Source organism: Apodemus sylvaticus, chromosome 1, assembly GCF_947179515.1.
Source record: "Apodemus sylvaticus chromosome 1, mApoSyl1.1, whole genome shotgun sequence".
NCBI classification, from domain to species: Eukaryota; Metazoa; Chordata; class Mammalia; order Rodentia; family Muridae; genus Apodemus; species Apodemus sylvaticus.
Window position 1 is genome coordinate 21,125,102 of NC_067472.1, and position 16,043 is coordinate 21,141,144.

The 16,043-nt window shown below is 46.6% G+C and overlaps 1 protein-coding gene across 9 annotated transcripts in view; it reads left to right on the forward strand.

Moving 5' to 3' along the window:
- The first annotated feature begins 10,716 nt into the window (after positions 1–10,716).
- Positions 10,717–16,043, forward strand: part of Sorbs1 (sorbin and SH3 domain containing 1) — a 223,078-nt gene continuing 217,751 nt past the window's right edge. For 3 of the 9 annotated variants that reach the window (XM_052186305.1, XM_052186356.1, XM_052186365.1), the window contains exon 1: positions 10,728–10,848. The gene's annotated coding sequence lies outside the window, so the exon portion shown is untranslated. Of the gene's footprint in view, positions 10,849–16,043 lie in introns of all 9 variants that reach the window. The other 6 variants (XM_052186324.1, XM_052186314.1, XM_052186333.1 and 3 more) reach the window with 4 other exon arrangements.

Genomic DNA, 16,043 nt, shown 5'->3' on the forward strand with positions numbered 1-16,043 from the left:
ATCCAAGACCTACACTAACAGAGAGAGATTCAAAGGTGGGACATCTGAGGTTCTACAGAAGCAATAGATCATCCCAAATACTGGCTCCTCTCTTCAATGTAAGGACTCAATCAATTTGTGCCAGCAATGTTGGAGAGAATGGAAACTTGGTAAGTAGTTGTTAAATAAAAGAATGCTGCACTGACTTCTTCCCGGTCATCCTAGACTGTAGCTCCTCCAGGAAGGCTTCGATGGTAAACATCCTCTACTTCTGCTCTCTACCCACCTGGCCCATGCTAACCAGCGTTCTTCTCTGCTGTTCATACAAAGCCATGATAAAAATGACAATCCAATCTAGTAAGACAGAATGCTTGTTTTTTAAACATTTATTTATTTACTGTATATGAATAGACTGTAGCTGTACAGATGGTTGTGAGCCTTCACGTGGTTTCTGGAAACTGAATTTAGGACCTCTGCTTGCTCTGGTCCTCCCGGCTCACTCAGGTCAGCCCTACTTGCTCAGGCCCAAAGACTTATTTATTTTTATATGTAAGTACACTGTAGCTGTCTTCAGACACACCAGAAGAGGGCATCAGATTTCATTACCGATGGTTGTGAGCCACCATGTGGTTGCTGGGAATTGAACTCAAGACCTCCGGGACCACTGAGCCATCTCTCTAGCTCCATCAAGGCAACTATGTATCTACCATTCTCTCCCACGAGACAAAGCATGGGGGTGATGGGGGTAGGGTGTGGGAGTGTGGGGGTGTGGGGGTGTGGGGTGTAGTGGCTTTATCCCAGATTTTCTGGTTCTCCATCTCTGAGTTTGGGCCTGGAGAAGAGCAGGCAGCCACATAATGTCTGTAATGAGATGGCTAGAGAGTTCTCTTTCTACATTCCCAGGCTTGCTTGCGTGGCTGTGTGCCCAGCATTCATGACTTTTGTTGTTAGGAGTCTAGATGCAGCAACCTCAGGTAGGACTCATTGACCCAACATCCTCCCCATAGTCCTGTCTTGTGTCGTACTGAGTCCAAGCAGAGGGGCTGCCTCTGGCTGTGCAGCGGCCCTTGCTTTTTCTATGGAGAGTTTTTTTTTTTTTTTTTTTTTTTGAGACAGGGTTTCTCTGTGTAGCCCTGGCTGTTCTGGAACTCACTCTGTAGACCAGGCTGGCCTCGAACTCAGAAATCTGCCCGCCTCTGCCTCCCAAGTGCTGGATTAAAGACGTGTGCCACCACCACCCGGCTTGGAGAGCTTATTGTCAATGTCCTTTCTCTGAGTTGTGGGCAGCTGTATAAACCTAGATCTCTTATATACAAAGTCCACCTGTTCTTACTCTATCACTGGTCATGATTTATTCCTGGATTATTCATTCATTCATTCATTCATTCTGATGCTGGGAATTGAACTTAGGGCTTATAGGCCTGTGTTATGGTTTGTATATTCTTGGCCCAAAGAATGGCACTATTAGAAGTTGTGGCCCTGTTGGAGTAGGTGTGGCCTTGTTGGAGTAGTTATGTCACTATGAGCGTGGGCTTTAAGACCCTCATTCTAGCTGCCTGGAATCCAGTCTTTCATTAACAGCCTTCAGATGAAGATGTAGAACTTTCAGCTCTGCCTGCACCATGCCTGCCTAGATGTTGCCATGTTCCCACCTTGATGATGCCAGACTTTACCTCTGAACCTGCAAGCCAACCCAACTAAATGTTGTTCTTAGTGTCTGTTCATGGTAGTAAAACCCTAACTAAGACAGAAGTTGGTACTGGGAGTGGAGTATTGCTGTGATAGGCCCGACTGAACGTTTGTTTGGAAGAATGTGGATTTTGGGACTTTTGGATCTGGAAAGCAGTGGAATGTTTTAAATGGGGCTTGATGGACTATCCTAGGAAGAATATGGAAGACTTTGCTACTGAGATTTGAATTGTGCAGATCTGGCCTGAGAGGTTTCAGTGGAAAATTTCAATATGTGGCCTAGAGACTGTTTCTGTGATATTTTGGTGAAGAATGTGGCTACTTTTTGCCCTTGTCTGAAAACTCTACCTGAGGCTAAGGTAACAAGATTCATAGTGATTGCATTGACAAAGAAAGTCTCAAAAAAGTCCATAAGAGACTTTGTTCTCTGTTTGTCTCATGAAGAACATTTTGAACAAGTGTAGCAAGCTTAGAAAGAAAAATATAAATTATATTTTTTAAGTATTAAAGGGGCATCAAAAAGTAGAATGGAACTGAATCCTATGTTCTAGAAGGTAGCAAATTAAGGGGATGGGACTTTGGGGTAAGAGCTACACAGCTAAATTTAGATCCAGGTGTGGTGGTACACACCTTTAATCCCAGCATTGATAAAGTAATAGAACAAGGGGGCCATGTTCCAGCCCCAGCAAGCAGCAGAATTCGACTGCTTCAGCCATATGGCTCTGGCTTTAGAGTTAAGAATAGAAGGAACTACTGGGACAATTGATGTTGGTTAGCTGGACCTAAGAAATTAGCAGTGATTAAGAAGAGTCCAGTATCACTGAGGTGAAATCTTCTGGGAAGTGTTTTCTGAGAGCACAAAGGAGCTGTGTTCCAGAGATAGCCAAGGTTGTACCTCACGCTGCAGCTGTACTTGGTAACATGTAAGAATCATCCAGGTTGTATTGTTTTTGAAGGCATGAAAGCACTATGAAGAACAGCTGGGGCTTGGCACTGTGAGAGGCCTTGGAAGGCTATTGGTGAAGATGCAGTCCCAGTTACAGTTGGCAGCTCAGGACTGAAGGGGTCATGCAAAGGATTTGCAGCTAGGCACCATGTAGAGAGTCTATGATGGACTATTGGTAAAGTCTAGTTGCAGCAGAAGACTCTTGCATATTGGAGATTCCAGTGCCATGGGATGATCACCAAGAACAGCAGTGGCAATGGAGTGGATCAACCTGAACTTAAAGTGCTATAGTGGGCAAAGCTGGAGAAGTGATGCCAGCCCTTTGGAGGGGCCCAGAAGATCATGTGTGGATCCCAGACAAAGCTGTAATGTTGAATTTGCCTTGGAGGCCCCAAGATGTTTGAGATATCAGAGCTGTGAGATATCTTCTGTGGAAAACTGCTAACAGGGAGTGGAATCAGCCCACAGGAAAGAACTTTGTTGTAGTCAACAAAGATGAAAAGGGACTTGGAGATTTGAAGACCACTTTGACATCAGACATGGAGATGCAGAGTTTGGAGTTTGCCCAGCAGGTTTCCTATCTTGCTTTGGGGATTACAGTTAAGTGATTGGATGGATGTTAGAAGGGACTTTGAACTTTGAACTTTGAGACTGCTATAGACGATGGGGACTTTTGAAACTGAACTAAATGTATTTTTATTATACTATATTTAGGTATGCCCCCCCCTAGACTCATATATTTGAATAAGTCTATTGGAGGCCAGGAAGTGGAATGTTATGGTTTGTATATGCTTGGCCCATGGAGTAGCACTATTAGAAGGTGTGGCCCTGTTGGAGTAGGTGTGGTCTTATTGGAGTAGGAGTGTCACTGTGGCTTTAAGACCCTCATCCTAGCTGCCTGGAAGCCAGTATTCCACTAGCAGTCTTTAGAGGAAGATGTAGAACTCTCAACTCTGCCTGCACCATGCCTGCCTGGATGGTGCCCTGTTCTTGCCTTGATGATGCCAGACTGAACCTCTGACCCTGTCAGCCAGCCCAATTAAATGTTTTTATAAGACTTGCCTTGGTCATGGTGTCTGTTCACAGCAGTGAAACCCTAAGTAAGACAGAATGCTAGGCAAGCCCTGTATCTCTGAGTTCATATTCCCAGTCTGATTATCTTCTTCTTCCCTGCAGAGCCAGGCAGGCCATACAAACCTTCCTTTCATTGGGGTCAGCTAGTCAGGGAAGCAGGCAGTAAGATCCCTAAGAGGTGTGTGGCCTGGAGACTACATTGTTGTTCTGGGCAATAGATTGAGGTAACAAAGGTATTAAGCTTTACTGAATGGGGACAAGGCAGCCATGTGTGGGGCAGGATAGGTGTGCTGAGGTAATGAAGGCCCTGAAGCCCCGTGAGTACCTCAGCCATCTCCCTCTGTTCTTTCCACTCAGTACTTGTTTTGATAAATGCTCACAAAGCAGAAACTCCCATCCCGAGGCATCCTCGTGACTTAATTTGGTCTTCTGCAATGAGTCCCTCAGTGAACTCTTCCAATTACCTCTGATAAGTCTCCTGCAGCTTCCAGAATGCCAGTTACTCTCTTTAACATCATTGCTGTTGATTTTTAAAACCCTTATTAAATTTACATTTGTTGCGTAGTTCTAGTTGCCTTCTTCCTGAAGTTGCTGTATTTTCCCTGCTGGACCATCTGACATGGTCTTTCTGGCTCTCCGGATTCTCTGTCTTTTCTCTCTTTCTCTGTGCCAACCTTCCCACACTCCTCCTTCAGAATCCCCTCCCCCCTCTCCAGCCTCATTCAGAATGCTACTTGGAGAGTTGTCAGCTGTAGGTACCCACCCTAAATGCGGGTTTCTCACATCAACAGTCCATTAGTTAGATTATTCTACAGTAGAAAGTCTTCTGAAGCTCAGCATCTCTAACCGACGATTCTCCTGTTTCAGCCAGAAAAGATACCCTCCAGGCCACTTTGTCTTTTTAATCTGCTGAGTTCCCAGCCAAAGGTGGTGGGTCCTTCTCTAAGGATACACATTGGTTACACACTGTGTCAGCACAGTGAATGACAGCTTGACAACCCTGATTTCTACCAAAGTTCCATTTTTAAAATCATATTGATTTCGACTACCTAAGAACATATGAAAATGTCCAAGCCAAACCTTGCACACTTGGTCAAATACAATATAGTATTGGGGGTTCCCTTGATAATGCATGCCTTCACCAAAGGAACAGTATAAAACACATCTGAATACATGTCATTGGGTTGATAAACACCGCTCTGGTAACTGGAATCTAGTGTTAGCGATTTATATTTATCCTGAGTATTCATTTCTCTGTTGTTTTTACCCGGCTCCTGAGACATGTCCTGACCAGTCCCCCACTCATTCCATCAAGTTTCCCTAAGGCAGTGTCTATGGTCACAGTCACAGACTTTCAAAGAATGTGGAATTCTTGGAAGCGACATTCCATCAAGTCTTTTTTTTTTTTTTTTTAGTCTTTCTGTGGTTCTGGGAATGGAAATGGAACCCAGGCACTGATCAATAGTATGGTGTGTGTGTGTGTGTGTGTGTGTGTGTATGTGTCCAATGTTTATATCAGTTCTGCACATTTTAGGCATAAGTTTTGTGGTTGTGCCTCCTCCGTACTACCATGCCTAGAGGAGAATCTGTTCAGTAAGAAACAGTTTGCTGTTTCTAAAGTTGGCCACTGTCATCTAGTGATCTGTCACTAAACCTGTGCAGCCCCAGGGATAGACAGGAGAAAGGCTGGTGACCCAGCCTGTCTGTGTAGCCTTGTTTCTTCCCCTCTCTCTCTCTTTTTTTTAAATTAATGTCCAAGTCCATTTTTTTAAAGATTTATTTATTTATTATATGTAAGTACACTGTAGCTGTCTTTAAATATCCCAGAAGAAGGCATCAGATCTTGTTACGGATGGTTGTGAGCCACCATGTGGTTGCTGGGATTTGAACTCAGGACCTTCAGAAGAGCAGTCGGTGTTCTTAGCCGCTGAGCCATCTCCCCAGCACCTGTTTCTTCCTCTCTTGATTCCTCATGGTGGTGGCCTGTGGGAGGATCCTAGAGTTTGACCCTGGTTTGTGTGCCTGATTCTCTTGCTTCATATTTTACTTCTTTTTTCCAGTAGCACAGACACTGCTGGGAACAATCTAAGGCACATGAAGAGAAAATGAGGAGTTACTAATAAGATTAAATTAAGTGGATTCTTTTTTTCAGTGTGTGAAGAACAGAAGTGAAGCCCATTGAGATGAGCAGATACAGGCTGAGACTTCGTGGCATTTACAGTCTATAAAAAGAGGGGCAGAGGAATAAAACTGTACAGAAATACACATGAGCTCATGTCAAATATGCTATGCTGCACATGAAAGGTAGAGGTGAAGTGTTGGGGGTCTGGGAAGCAGGGGCCTCCCCATATTCCTAGGGAGCTGGGAATGAGAATGAGCTACAGGAGAGACACAGTTGTGATGTAGAGAGCCCTCAGCTATAATCTAGGCAAGTGGTTCTCACCATATGGGTCGTGACCCTTCTGGCTGTCTCATATTCTACATATCACTTGTTTACATTATGATTCATAACAGTAGCAAAATTACAGTGATGAAGTAGCAATGAAATTAATTATGGTTTGGGGGGGGGTCACCACAACATGAGGAACTGTATTAAAGGGTTGCAGCATTTGGAAGGTTGAGAACCACTGACCTAAGCTCTATCCATTAGGCCCTGGTGTCTCCTCTGCTTAAGAGCAGTTACATAATTTATAGGATCCAGGCTTGTTTATTTATTTATTTTTTTATCAAACCCAGGGCCTAATACATGCTAGACTGGTGCTTTACCATTGAGATATATCCCTAACCCGAGGGTCCAGTTCAAAATAAAAATTCAGGCTCTTTTATATAAAAATAAGGAACTCTAAGCGAGGGAATGACAGCGTTAAAGCAAGTGTAGGGTACTTCTCAGTATAGGCCGCTTGCCTTTAGTGTGAGCCTTGACCCCTGGACTAGTCAAGATTTCTGTTGCTGTGGTGAAATACCATAACCAAAGGCAACTTGGGGAGGAAAGGGTTTATTTATTTGGTTTACACTTCCACGTCATGGCTTATTGAAGCAAGTCAGGGCAAGAACTCAAACAGGGCAGGAGTGTGGAGGCAGCCGCTGAGGCAGAGACAGATGGAGAGGGGCGCTGCTTACTGGCTTGTTCATCATGGCTTGCTCAACCCGCTTTTCTAGAGAACCTGGGATCACCAGACCAAGGTTGGCACCATACACAGTGGGATGGGCCCTTCCCATCAGTCACTAATTAAGAAAATGCCCTATAGCCCAATCATAGGAGGGCATGTCCTTCACTGAGATTCCTTTCTCTCTGATGACACTACCTCGTGTCAAGTTGACATAAAACTAACCAGCACAGCCTACGTGAACGTGACTAATCTCTGTCTCCTTGGGCCTCACCTTGGGGCAATAGGGAGACAGGTCTTACCCTTGCCACATATATAGCACTAGGCCTGCCTCCCAGATGAATCAGTGAATGGGCTAGAAATAGGGATGAGTTGGTCTAATTAAACCCAATAATCTCTTAGGTTGCTTTTATCATGAACTATTATTAGAGCACAGTTTGGGGGCTGCTCTTTGAGACTGAGTCTTACTGGGTAGCCCAGGCTGACTTTGAGCGTTTGCCTCAGCCTTCCTAGTGTTGGTATCAGGGAAGCAAGCTTCTGGTATTCTGGTCTTCATGGAAGGGATGGCTGGGGTATGTTTTGAGGTAGAAGGTTTTGCTTTCTGTTTCTTCCCCTTGCCACCTTCCTGTTTTTCCCTGATTTTTCTGTCTCTCTTAGACACCCCCTTTTATGCTTCTGTCTCTGTCTCTCTTAGATACCTCCTTTTATGCTTCACAGTGAGAAAATGGTACAGTTGCTGAAGCTACTGAGGGGTTCCTTCAAGAGTTCAGCATCTCCTTAGTTCTCTTGAGTTTCAGTTTCTCACTTCTCACAATGATGACCTTGAGTAGAGTTCAAATTTTCCTGAGCAAGAGTCTGGTGCTTCTTTTTTAAATGATTTTTTTTTAATTTCACTGGACAATCTGATAGATTTTTGTTTGCTTGTTTTTGTTTTTGTTTTTTGAGACAAGAGTTTTACTCTGTAGCCTGGGCTGCCCCAGAACTCATTCAGTAGACCAGGCTGGCCTTGAACTCAGAGATCTGTCTGTCTCTGTCTCTGGGATTAAAGTCATGTGCAACTGCCAACTGGCTTGCTAGATGTTTATAAAGGAAAAAAACCCCCAGGAAAACAAAGATGAACAAAAATAATTATACATAATTCTAGAGGGAAAAATGTAATGGGATTTTACACATCAGTTTTCAGTCAACTCTTCCATTCAATAATATAAGCGGTTTTGAGTGTTGCTATGTCACTAGCTGGCTATGGTGACTTACTGATGGTTGTGAGCCATTGTATGTGCACTAGAAACTGAACTGGGTCCTCAGCAAGAGAATAATTGCTCTGAACGCTAAGCCAATTCCACAGCTCCCACCCCTTTTAAAATTACCAAAAATACTTCCTCATTTTTCATAGCTACCTAGTATTCTGTTAAGTGGTTGTATTGTTATTTTCCTAACTAATTCACCCAAACTGAACATTTTTTTTAAAAATATTACTTATTTAATATATATGAGTACATTGTAGCTGTCTTCAGACACACCAGAAGAGGGCATCAGATCCCTCCCATTACAGATGGTTGTGAGTTACCATGTAGTTGCTGGGAATTGAACTCAGGAACTCTGGAAGAGCAGTCAGTGCTCTTAACCACTGAGCCATCTCTCCAGTCCCAAACTGAACATTGAATTGTTCTGACATTGTGTGTGTGTGCGTGCGTGCGTGCGTGCGTGTGTGTGTGTGTGTGCGCGTGCGTGCGTGTGTGTGTGTGTGTGTGTGTGTGTGTGTGTTCTAAACCTTGTTGCCTGGATTTGGTAGGTAGATAACACTCAGTTTCTCTGCCTTCTATTTCCTACCTCTTTGGATAATCTCCTAGTATCAACAGTGTCTTTAGCTATGTTTGTTGTTCAATGTGTACCAGTGCACAGAAAGCTCCGAGCCCTGGTACAGCAGTGCACAGCAGACCAGACAGGCACATTAATACTCGCTGCTTTATTACTTTATAGACTAGAGAGCTGTTTGTCCAGACTGTGGCACAAATTAACAGTAGAGCCTGGGAAGTGATGAGGTCTGGGTGAGGCAGAGCCCTGTGCTGAGGGATCCTGGGTTCTATGGAGGCTTCTTGCTTCCTTGGTTATAGAGTGAGCTCCAGATAGCTAGCAGTCTTTAATTAAAAAACACAAACAACAGAGTTCAGGATAGCAGGTGTTCAGCCAAGATCTGTCACTGTTCCCTAACATCTAACAACCTTTACAGATGGGGTTCTCCTTGCCTGTGCAGTCACCAAGTCCTAGCCTTATCCCACCACACAGCCTGCCAATAGGAACACGGTTGGGTTGAAGATTCTTGCCAAAAGCAGCTGAAAAGAATTCATTGTGCCCAGGTGACTAATCTATTGTGTTGAGTAGTTTTAAGTCAACTTGACAATCTAAGGTCATCTGAGAGGAGGGAACCCTAATGAAGAAAAATGCCTCCATAAGATGGGCTGTAGGTAAGCCTGTAGGGCATTTCAAAATTAGTGATTGATGGGGGAGGGCCCAGGCCATTGTGGATGGGCCATCCTGGGCTCATGGTCCTGGATTCTATATGAAAGCTGGCTGAGCAAGCCTTGGGGAGCAAGCTAGTAAGCAGCATCCCTCCATTTCACCTGCATCAGCTCCGGTCTCCAGGGTCCTGCCCTGTTTTGAGTTCCTGTCATGACTTCCTTCAGTGATGAACAGTGCTGTGGAAGTGTAAGCCAAATAAACCCTTTCCTCCCCACGTTGCTTTAGCCATGGTGTTTTGTTGCAGCAGTAGAAACAGTGACTAGGACACCTACCTTGAGGGGTGTCCTAGGGATGTCAGAATTTGGTCATGGAGGGAGCAAGTTCCAGGCTAGCTCTCCCTGGCTCCCTTAACCTGTGCCAACAGTCTCTCCTCCCTGTTCCCTTCTCTGCTGTTCTTTTGGGTGCTGGAGAGGGTTATAAGACAGTAGACACAAGGGACAAAGCTGTACACCCTGCCTGTTTGTGACCTGTGCCCAGTTATTACTCTAGCTCAATTACAGACGATCTGGTTTATTTATCCCTCCCTTCAATGCACGCCTTTTAAGGGGAGGGTCCTCCTAGTAACCCCAGGGCTCAGCTCATTCATGCCCACTGAGCTTTGAATATAGGTTGTGTGAATAAAATACCAGTGCCAGGCTGGCAGAGTGGCACGGCCAATTATCTGCTCTAGAGGCTGAGTCAGGAGGTTGGCCTGGGGTGTGTGTATGTGGGGCATCCTCTAATCCCAGAAGGTGGCGGTAAGGATCATCCTTGGCTGCACAGTGAGTTAGAGGCCACGCTAGAATACATGATTGATTGTCCAAAGAGGGGAGAGAGAGAGAGAGAGAGAGAGAGAGAGAGAGAGAGAGAGAGAGAGAGAGAGAGAGAGACTAAAACAAGAGAAAATAGCAATAGGGACTCTTTCACAAGGCTGCAAAAATCAAATGAAAAAACAGGAAGCATTAGGCACCTGTCTGGTAGAATATAACCAGACTGACAGCGCCATGAGCAAGCTTGCAAGCTTTTATTCATTACATTCAACCAAAAGTAATTATGTTGCCATTTTACAGATCGGCAAAAGGGCACAGTGTTAAATAATTTGTATATAGCTACGACACATTGTTGTTTTATGCTTACTGTTCCTTTCAAGCTCTCTGTGGGCAAACCCCTATAGAGACCACAGGACCAGAGTCTGGAGTCACTTGCGGGTAGCCCAGGGCAGAAAGGGTTAGCGGGTGCGCGCGCGTTATCCGCGGGGATCCTCGGGCACGCGCCCCGCTCACACGGACGCAGGCTTGGCGGCGGGCTCTTCCTCGCCTCCCCATAGGCGCACACGCCCCTTCCTGTCACGGCCGGCCAGGCCCCGCCCCCTGGGCGCTGCCGGAGTGGACGGTTCCAGGCCATGCTAATGAGGGGCTGGTCGCCGCCGCCCATTGGCCGGCCCCAGTGTCGGTGAAGTCAGCTCGGAGTAGCAGAAAAACAGAGCGGGGCTGACTGCAGCGTGGAGCGCGAGCAGGGCTGGAGGCGCGCTGGCCCTTGCCGGGAACCTGCGAGGTAAGCGGGCGGCGGCTGCGCTCTCCGGCGGCAGCTCCCGGGCGGGCGCAGCGGGCCCCCGGAGCGGCGCCTTTGTTCCGCGCGCGGAGGAGGTGCTTTTAAAGGGCCAGCTGTTGGAGGGACCTAGGGGGCCCCCCTTCTCCCAGAGCATCCCCGGGTGGCCGCGGGGGACCTTTGCCGAGCCTTGTCTCCTGGTTGCTCTGTGTCTCTCCTCCCCATCCCTTCAAGAAAAGTTGCTAGGACGCGGGGAGCTTTGGGGATTCCAGGTTTCTTTATGCCTTTTCGTTTTTTGGTAGGTGAAGGTAAGTGCGATCATGGCCTCTGCTAGGAGGGAATGTCCGCCGGCTCCAGCCTGGCTGCAGTGTGGGTGGATGGAGACGGGAGAGCCCTGGTGGGTTTGCGCTGGAAAGTGAAACTACTGAGGGTCTTTTCAGCAGTGTCCAGAGGTAGAAGAGGGGCGCCAGTGTCAGGATGGAGGCATCTCAGGTGTGTTCATTCATCAGCACAACCTTCCACTCCATCCCCAAAGCCGAGGGCGGCGGGAGCGGGGCAAGGACTACGCTGCTGGCCCAGACCAGCCTGCATCCGCGCGTGTTGGTGGGTGTGTGTCCGGGTATACCGTGCTTCCGCTCACCACCCAGGCCCCTTCATGCTTCCCTGGATGACTGGATGACAGCATCTTGCAGGGTAGCCCATCACCAAAGGGACCTAAAGCTACTCCTTTCTCTTATTTCCCAGGCAGTCCTTCCCGGGTTTCCACCTTCCTTTCCCTGTTAAGCGGCAGTGACATTCGAGCTAGGAGGGGAAAGAGGCTTAAAGTCATTATGCTTCTTTGAAGGGCGACGTGCTGTCGAATTCTGTATCCTGGAACCTCTGCTTGTCGTACTACGGCTTTGAAATTCATCAGTGCATGCTTTTTCCGGGCAGACAGAATTTATTATGCGTTGCTACAGAGAATCAGAAGGGATCCCTCTGAGCGGGCTCATTTCATCCTGTCCGAGGGTTTTCCCAGCATGTTCTGGATGAGCCTTTGGATTTTTGTTTGAATCGCTGAGCTCTGGGATGCCCCTTGTTGTCACACGGCCGACCTACTGAAATTGCTAAAATTGATTTCACTGTCAGTAGGCGGGAGGTTCATCTAGAGACACCATAGAACCTTCCAGGCATGTTAGGCCTCTGACTGCATCTCCCCACCCACCCTTCAGCCCCCAACACTGGTGTGTCCTTTCTCTTCCTTGGTGAAGGCCAGGAATGGCTTGTGTGACCACATGCCTTTTTGATTTTTTTTTTTAATACCTCTCTTTAGATTTAAGTGTGTGTTTTGGCTGGATAGATATGGAGGTGGTGATTGAAGGGTGGATTGAAAGTGGGGTGGACAGCAGCAGGGGACAGCAGTGTCAATGACAGAAAACACACGTTGGGAGTTTTTATAGCTTCAGCCTTCAGTGAGTGAGTGAGATGTCTACAGGGTGAGGTGTGTTGGCTGTGAGGGGGAGGGGTGGAGGAGGAAGATACAGCCAACAGTTTTCTGCTCCACCCTCCTGCTGCCGCCTTAAATAACTCCTAGCCAGCCCTGCTCTGAGGTCTTGAGCCTGAGGGGAGAAAGGTGGTTTGTTAGCCCTCCTTTGCCTGGGGCATGTTTGATGAATGTTGGGAAGGGTTAGTTAGTTCTTGGGGTTGGGGGTCAAAGATGGTATATTATTCCTTAGCTTGAGGACCTGTGATAACTGTCTGGTGACTTCCCTGCTGGCAATTAGTACCTGAATGAATGCCCTCTGTAGGACAACCCCCATTTTGTTGGCTCTACCTGCCCCCCCTTTTTTTTTGGCTAAAGCAGTTGAAATTCTGTAAACTTTTTTGAAGAGATTGGGAATATTGGGATGGGGTTGTAAATATGGCAAAGAGAAAAGAAAATTGCTTCTTCCTGGCAGAACAAAGGCCAGTTCAGCAATTCTTTTTTCTTCTCCAAAATAGAGTTGGATGCAGATAGCAGGATGTGGAGAGCTAGGGTCCAGGGAAGAGAGCTTGGCCTGAGGCACTGGTAGTGTCCCTGTCCTCACTCCACTCTCCCTGGACCCTTCACTGGATGCGGATGTGGAGGGCTCTCACTGGCAATGAGATTTAACTAGCCTTCGAGGAGGAATAGATGATCCAAGAAAGAAAACTGATGTGAGCTTGTGCCAGAAGCAGAGCAGCGGGCTGGCCTTGGTTCTGGTCAGCCCTCTCTGGGCTTTGAGCTTGTGGCTTATGCTACGTTCTTGTTGGTAAAATAAGAGGCTTTAGAACTGTGACTTTCTAGGGTTCCAGCACCATTTAATTTAAATTCACAAGTACATTTTGTGATTGGCGATTTTAGATTCTTTCCTGTTTGCTAGTCAGATGTTAAATTCTCAGTATCTAGCAATAGTACTGAAAAAGCCCCCGAGAACGGCTTCTATCAGAGGAGTCAGACTACCCTTTTCTTGATTGGTGCGATTCATGTGGTTTTAGAGTATGTAAATAATTCAGGGCTAGAATGATCTGGAGTGAGAGACTGGGACCTCAGAGCGAGTTGGTTTGTGGGGGAGGTGAGGATGGGATGACAGATTGCGGAGGAAAGGGCGTTTCTATAATTCATTCTCTCCCAGTCTATGTTTTATTTATGATCACACAGGTGAACGTTTAAATATTGGGAACATGGGGAGGGGGGACCTCTATGATTGACCCAAAGCAGCCTTCACTGAGGAATGAGTACTAGGGAGGAACGGCCATTTAATTGTCTGAGGTCACACGCCTAGCAAGGTGCAGAGGGGGATACCAATCTGGGTCTGTGCTCCAGAGTGAGGCCCTCTCTTTTGTGGGAGGAGCCTAAGATGGGAAGGAGAAAGATGAGGAGGAAACAGGAGAAGAAAGGGGAGGCCGGAGACTCCATAGCCTCAGCCTTGGGAGCCAGGAGTACAGCAGTCCTGTGTCCTTGGAAAGAAGTAAGGATCGGAGCCCCTTAGATGCGTGTGTGTGCGTGTGTGTATCTGTCTGTGTGTCTGTGCGCGCATGAGCACGTGTGCACACAAGTGTGTGCACGTGGGTGATTTGGAATCCGGGAGGTGTTAAGTGCGCTGATCCTGCCATAGTTTTTCCCTGCTGACTCTGATTGTAGAATGAGGTTGAAGCGGCTGGCTTCTTCAGAGCCAAGCTAGACCTTTAGCCGGAGCCGGGAGAACATAAACACTCAGGAGTCAGGTGTGCATGTAGTGGTGGCGCTGAGGAGAGCTGAGACTGGGCCCAGTTCTGCTGCATGGGATTCCGGTTTCTTTTTGGTGTGTGTGTGTGTGTATTTTGTTTTTAAATTTCCGATACAAAACTGAAGTTTTCCCACGGAATGAATCTCTTTTTAACAGAGGCAGAATTTTCCCATCTAACTTCCATCACACATTTTGTGAGAGAGCATTTCATGTATTGCCCCTGAATGGTGGCCCATCATCTCTGGGAGGTAGGCAGGCTCTAGCCTGTGACCTTCCAAGTGCTAAACCTCGTGTTTCAGTGAGCAATTAAAGGGCTGGGAGCAGTGGGTAACCAGAGCATTAACCATTCTGCGGCAAGGATAAAAGATGGTGATGCTTTGAAGTCTGTGGCCCAAGCCAACGGCCCTGAGGAGCATGCCTTCCTCTGGTCAGCTCGGGGTTCTAGGAAGTCTGTCTGGCTTCTTCAGGCTTCATGCTTCAGGCACGTTGTGAGGCCCTGTATCTTGTTCCTTTCGAGGCTTTTCCCCTTCATATCTTTCCTGTGGCCATTTGTTTTCCCCTTCCTGTGGTGTTCTCCCTTCTCTCTTCCCTCGTCCTGTTAGGAATATATCTTTGTAGTGTGTTTTAGTGTATTATTGTCTCATTAAACTTTCATGTTCTCTGTTGTTAATTTAAAAGCAGTCTATGCCTTTGACTATGTATGTATTTTACACATAAACCAAAAAGCAAACCCAATTAAACTGCTTTTTATTTCTGTGTGACCTTCTATTGATTTCCCCCTGCCCCTTCTTGTCTGAGGTCAGTACTGACTCTTCCTAGAAAAAAAAAATCTAAAGTCTCTGTCATGGGGTTATTGTCTTAAAAACAAAAGCAACTATAAAAGCAGAAAACGTTTCCACCCTTATATTGTGAACCACCAGGGACACCCTGTCCCAAGAAGTATATCCTGTTTCTTCCTTCGATGGAAGAAGTATTGGTACTGTGTTTCATAGGAAGCTTAACCTATACAGGGCTGATGGTAGATGGGTCTCTTTCAGTGAGTCTGGTAATGCCTGGAGGTCAGAAGCTGGTCGGCTACTGCCATGACAGTCCGTCCAGGAGTCCAACCAGTGTGATGGTTGTGTTTCCTAGGCTAGACCAGCCTAGTTACCTGTAGCTGGACACACAACCCTTTAGAAAAGAGATACTTACCACTTTTCCAATGAATGTTGGGTTGAACTCAGGGGGTGTTCTGTGCTCACATTAGGCAGAATCATACACCAGCAGGTTGCTGGTGTGGAATTCTAGATGCTGTGATGGAAGTGAATTGAGGTTCTTAATGTCCTTCTGTTTCTGATTTATTACAGACAAGGTAAAGTCTTTTAAACATTTTGTTTATTTTAGTGTGTGTGTGTGTGTGTCTGTCTGTCTGTAGATATATGTGCATATCTCTGCAGATGCCCTTGAAGGCCAGGAGAGGGTGTCAGCTCTCTGGGAGCTAGAGTTATAATAGGCATTTGTGAGTCATCTAACATGGGTGCTGGGAACTGAACTTCGGTCCTCTGTAAGAGTTTAACTGCCCAGCCTTCTCTCCTACCCCATCATCGAGTCTTTATGCTTAGTGGTCAGTGAGTTCAGTGCCTAAAGGGACCCTTATAGAGCAAGAAGGTACCTTGAAGTCTCCACTTTTTATACTAAAAATCTACCTGAATTTTGTGTTCGATTCTATAATGTCTGTGCTGGTTTGAGTGTAAGTGTATTTAAGTTGCTTTGCTGTTGAATACAGTTGATGGTTAGGAAAATGCTGTGCGTGTCCTGGCCTCTCTCCAAGTATTCACAGCAGTCTCTGACCCAGCTGGAGAAGCCAGGGGTAGGGAGGACCTCAGACCTGTTGGTATCGGGAGCTACCCTCCAGCCTTGCTTGCTGCCTCTCCCAGGTCCTCAGGGACAGGCTCTTCCCACAGTAAGGTTTGTTCTTTACCCACGGCCTTTCCC